Source organism: Ursus maritimus, unplaced genomic scaffold (assembly GCF_017311325.1).
Source record: "Ursus maritimus isolate PB19 unplaced genomic scaffold, ASM1731132v1 scaffold_19, whole genome shotgun sequence".
Taxonomy (NCBI): domain Eukaryota; kingdom Metazoa; phylum Chordata; class Mammalia; order Carnivora; family Ursidae; genus Ursus; species Ursus maritimus.
The window spans coordinates 10,855,735-10,861,921 of NW_024424341.1; positions in this window are offsets into that span (position 1 = coordinate 10,855,735).

Consider the following 6,187-nt stretch of genomic DNA (forward strand, 5'->3'; position numbering starts at 1 on the left):
AAGGCCCAGTAGGAGGCATGCGCGCATATATATATATATATATATAAATTCTATATTGCTTTTAGCATGTTTTACTATGATAAAGTGCACATTTATCAAACCCTCAAAGGACTTTCAGAATTTAGAATTCCAGGCACAGTCCACCTAAAGCCATCGTACTGTTTCCTATTTAATAAGGGAATTACTTGAACTCAAAAATTGTTTGGATATCTAATCATAGTTTGGTTACAGGAGATTCGATTTTGATTATGGATGTACTTCTTGGCCAGACCAATGCTCTGTGGGAATGTTTGGGGATGACAAAGATTACCTCAAAAGAAGCAACATCAAAACTCAGGGGGGAGAAAGAAGGCTTTTAACAAATTCGTAGCACTAATTTGTGCGGATCTTACCCAGCACGTATTCTATTAATAAGAGTTAGAGGAGAAAAAAAGGGGAAAGAGACTATGTCCCTATAACTATCAGGCATATTAGAGCTAAAAGCTGGGACTTGAACCAGATATCTGAACATTCCCTGGTAACTGTGTCTTTTGACCATTGTAATCCAGCCCTTCAGTAGAAGGATAGGAATCCATGGATAAATATGCCTCACCTCCCATCCTTTGGGTGGACTATTCTGGGAGGTCCTGGTGGAAGCAAACCCCCACTGGCCAGGCAGCAACCTCAATGACGCACGTATGTTGACTTTTCCTCCTTCTATGTTGCCCTACCCCCACCTTCCTGGGAGAACATGTCCCTAGAGCTTTATCTCGGTCCCTCACAGTAACCCAATCTAGACACCATTCACTGGGGTTTACCTACAGGATTTAAAATGATCACCTCTTCTATTTTATATAATACTTGACTCCTCCCAATTTCCAAAGAAATATCACAAACTCACCTCATTTGGATCGCTCCAAAACCCTCAGGGTTGTTAATGGAGAGAAGGTTATTTTCGTCAGGTGGGCATTTGAGGAAGTTGAAATTCAGAGGTAGAAAGAGGATTGGCCAAGATTACAGGGGTCATAAATGGCATGTTTCGACAGCATCACCAACCTGGGGCTAACGCCAAGTTCTCAGCCCCACCCAGTGCAACTGGATTTTCCTCAGATTGACTGCAACAACATTCCCTTCCTTGTCTGCCCAGGACGCTCCTCCTATTTGTCCTGCAAGAGTTGGTTCCAGCTTCATCCACTCCAGGAAGCCTGCCCTGAGCTCTTACAAGGAAGATACCAAGTCTTACTACTCTTAGTATCCTGTTACTACCACAACCTCAGTGCCTAGCTCATAATCAGTATTATGTATCTGTTCCTTAATGAACATTCTATCAGTCAATGAGCTAACAACTCACTCTTTCAGGGCATTCTCATCCTGCTCTGAAGAACTGCTTACCTGTCGGCCACGACCCCCCATTTTTCTGTGGGCCCCTCAAAAAACCACATTAGTCATCTTCAAAACTCTGTGCCTGGAACAGTGTCACATACAAGTTGGTACTTGGTAGCATTTCCTGAATGAATGAGTAGAACTTCATTTTCCTGGGAATACTCTGGCACTTAGGCATAGGATAAACTGGTTAAAGAGTCATCTTGAAGAAAATTCTAGAATGAAGTTACAGATGAATCAAAATCCACAGAAAAACAAAACTCTAGCCCAAGCTTTTACTGGGCAATTATTGGTTATCTTACTTCAATAACTGAAATCTAATAAGTACACTGTAATTGCTGATAACAATGTATGCCTAGTAGTTGCCACATGATGATGGGTTTTTCACAGAAAGTATATAATCATAGACAGGTTTCATAGCACTTGTGTGCCTTGAGTTTCTCAACAACAATAACAACAACAACAACAACATAATAGCTTCATCTATCAAGAACTGACTTTGTGCCAGAGCTGCTACATTGCACTGTAGTCTGTGTGACCAGCACCCCTGGAGTTGTACAGTCTACAACCTGCATGGCTGTATTTGGCAGCCCTACATTGTGTTAAGCACTCCATGTGTGTTATCTCATTTAATCCCCTCCCAAAGATTCTAAAGAATATAGAATTACTGGTTTCATATCACAAATAAAGAAACAGGTTTGGAGGTGTTAAGTGATTTTCCCAATGTCACACAGCCATGAGCTATGAAAACAGGATTTGCACCCGTGGAGTCTGGCTCTGAGACTCCCAGTATTAACCTCATGTAACACTTTGCACTATTATTGCAAAGTTATTTAAAAAAAAAACACTCATAGGTAAGAAGGAAACACTTTTGCAGAGGGTAAAGCCAGGATATCTTTTAAAATCATTTTTTTATCCTTACTTTTCTTGATGGTCAACCCCTAACGGTCAAAACCTGAGAGGTTTTATAAATAACCTGCAAAAATTTCAAAGCTGTCTATACAAATTCATATTTTATGATGTGAACATAAACTATATCTGAGAGAAAAATAGAATAAATCCCAGCCATTATTGATGTTCCTTATCAATAATGATAAATATAGAATGATTCAGAGCAAAGAGGAGAAAGAGCTAGAATCTGTTGAATGGCGAGTCACAGAATTTCCTTCCTTTAAAAAGGTCCCGGAGAATGTACTGGAAAAAATCCTTCAAAGGCATCAACTCAGCAGCAGGCTGACTGCTGAGAGTGATGTATTCCCAGGGTCCCAAGCTGGAAACAACCAATTTCCCCCCAAGTTTAGCAAGAGTGGTCCAAGATATTCTTTTTTTCCTAGGAGAACACTGTTTTCAGCCATCGGCACGAATTGTGAGTACATAAAGTACATCTGATCATTCCACATAGATTGCTTTAAAAATGGGGGTTATGTAGATTTTGAATGTTCTCATAAGCCCCACAGAGACTCTGTTCAAAGCTCCATGTAGAAAGTTGGTTCTGTTAGCTAGTCTCAAGTTTAAAGAGCAAAAGATAAAAAAATACAGCAGCACTATTTTTAATTTTTTGAAGATCCTTCATATATCTTCCATAGTGCCTGGACCAATTTATAATCCCACCAACTGTGCAGAAGGGTGGCCTCTTCTCCACATCCCCACGAGCATTTGTTAGCTTTTGTCTTTCTGATGACAGTCATTCTAACAGGCTGTGGCTTTCATTTGCATTTCCCTAATGACTAGAGACGTTGTGCATCTTTTCCTGTACTTGGTAGCCTTTGGTGCATCTTCTTTGGAGAAATGCCTATTCAGTTCCTTTGCCCACTTTTTTAAAAAAATTGGGTTATTTGTTTTACTGCTATTGGATTGTAGGAGTTACTTGTATATTTTGGATATTAACCCAAAATATAGGATTATAGGATATAAGATTACCATATGACCCAGCAATTCTACTTCTGGGACTATATCCAAAGAAATTGAAAACAGTAACTCAAAAAGGTATCTGTATTCCCATGTTCATAGCAGCGTTATTTTCAAGAGCCAAGACATGGAAATAACCCAAGTGCCCATCAATGGATGGATGAATAAAGAAGTTGTGAGATATATATAGTGGAATATTATTCGGCCATGATGAATGCAGATATCCTACTATTTGTGACAACACGGATGAACCCTGAAGGCATTATGCTAAGTGAAATAAATCAGAGAAGGATAAATACTGTATGATCTCACTTCTTTGTGAAATCTACAATAAAACAACAACAAAAAAAAAAACTCAGGAAAAGAGATAGACCCGTGGTAACCACAGGCAGAGGGTGGGGAGAGGGGGTATTGGAGGAAGGTGGTCACAAGTACAAACTTGCAGTTATACGATAAATAAGTACTAAAGATGTAAGTACCGCATGATGACCATAGCTAACACAGCTGTATGATACATAGGAAAGTTGTTAAGGGCATAGATCCCAAGAGTTTCCATCACAAAGAAGAATCATTTTCCTTTTTTCTTTATTTTTACTGTATCTATATGAGAAGATGAACATTAGCTGAACCTACTGTGTTCATCATTTCCCAGTATGTGTACATCAAGCCATCACGCTGCGTGCCTTAAACCTATACAATGCTGTAGGTCAATGCTTTCTCAATAAAACTGGGAAGGAAAATTCGGTAGCACTTCAAGAGCCACAGATTTCAGAAAATGAAGAATAATATAAGAGTTTTTTCAGATACCTGACGCTTACCACCTTAAGTTCCAAAATTCCTTTTTTATGTTCACCTGTTTGGGGTAGCACTCTCAAATATGTCCCCTAATTCTCTTTGTAATCAGAATATACAGAAAACAGTGTAATCATTTCTCGAGGATGTGGGGTCATCACTGCGAATCTCAGTTATCACATCTGAAATCACATCATCAATCATGTTGTTATGCTCTCAGAACCCTTTCTCCCCACATGGAAGGGCCCTGGATGGATGCACTTTCCATAAGGTCCTGTCTGCCTTGAAGGGATTGTTTTACCCTTGCTTCTGTTCAATAGCTATTCCTTCCCACTATCCTCCCTCTCCCCTGTTACTTGTAATCAGCTGCTGTATTTTAGACCGGGGATGGGCGAACTACTGCGCATGGGCCAAATCCAAAGCACTTGTTTTGTAAATCAGTTTTGCTGGGAAACAGCCAAGCTCATCCCTTTCTGCATTGTCTATAGCTGCTTTCACTCTATAACAGGCCAAGTTAAGTACTTGTGATTTGAGACCACATAGCCTGCAAACCTAAAATATTTATGATCTGCTTTTTGCAAAGAAAAAAAAAAAAAAAAGCTTGCCAGCCCGTTTTAGATTCATGGATAAGTCAGTGTCTTTTGGAAAAATCTCACCCTCTCTTTCTCGATAAAATGCTGTGCTTGCCAACAACTGTGTTCTTAGCAGCTGAAAGACCTTTTTCCTTACAACCATGTTTCCAGATGTGCCCTGGGTAGCTGAGGAGCCCCCCGCCAAAAAAAAAAAAAAAAAAAAACACTTGACCTTCAAATACACAAGCAGTTCCCAGACTTTCAAAAGTTATAAAATTTTGGGGCGCCTGGGTGGCACAGCGGTTAAGTGTCTGCCTTCGGCTCAGGGCGTGATCCCGGCATTATGGGATCAAGTCCCACATCAGGCTCCTCTGCTATGAGCCTGCTTCTTCGTCTCCCACTCCCCCTGCTTGTGTTCCCTCTCTCGCTGGCTGTCTCTAACTCTGTCGAATAAATAAAATCTTGAAAAAAAAGTTATAGAATTTTTGTTTATACATACATAATATATATATTTAATACACACACACACATACACACACCACATTATGTCTGATGGTAGCTTACAATGTCCCAAAAACAGCATTTGTGTATAACAGAGGTATATCTCTAGGCTTCAAGCCAGGTATATAAACATGACTGTCATTCGGAGTTCTGATTCCTTCAAGGAACTGGACCCTCAAAGCACAGCTGAACTCACTGACTTTAATAATAACAGAAACATGAGGTGGAAAAGAGAGAATCAGGAAGTCACCTAATTAAAAAAAAAATAAAATTATAAGGAACAACGACATCAAACTTCCCCCAGAGATTTAGAAGAGAAATCAACATGGTTGATTTAAAAGACATGGTTTAAAAACCAACATGGCATCGTAACCCAGAGCAGCTTTCCAGCTAGAGGAACTCCAGCATATGGCATTTCACACACAAAAGGTAATTAAGAACTGCCTTGGAAAAGAGCATTTGTAGCCCCCTCATCAGTGACCTAGCAGGCTGGTTTGTATCAGTTACTATTCATTACTGTCAGGAAGAACAAAACAGGGTATGATTAATGCAGTCCAGTGCAATGAATTGCAACAGAGGATGACACCTCAAAAAAAATGTCAGAAAAAAAAAAAAAAAACACACCATTTACTAAGACTGGGGATTCTATTTGTATTTTGTACCGAAAGTATTATTATAATTAGTATTATTACTAACAAAGTAATGAGCACTTAAACATTGCCTAATACTAGTCTATGTGTGATGCGTGCATTAGCTTGTTGAGCCCTCGAGAAATTTAATGAAACAGATGTCAACATTATCCCTCATCTGTAGGTAAAGAGACAGCCTTCAAGAGGTCAAGTAAGTTGCCCAGTTAGAAGGTCCTAGAGCCAGAATACACACCCAAACCTGAGCGACTCCTGAGGCCATGCCCTGAATTCTGGCTCTATGCTTCTCCACCATGCATTTTGCTTAGGTTTTGAATTTTGCAGCTAGACATTCAGTCCACTCCGACACAGCCTGTATCAGTGCTGTCCAGTAGAAATATAGGTCAAACCATATACTGTGACTTT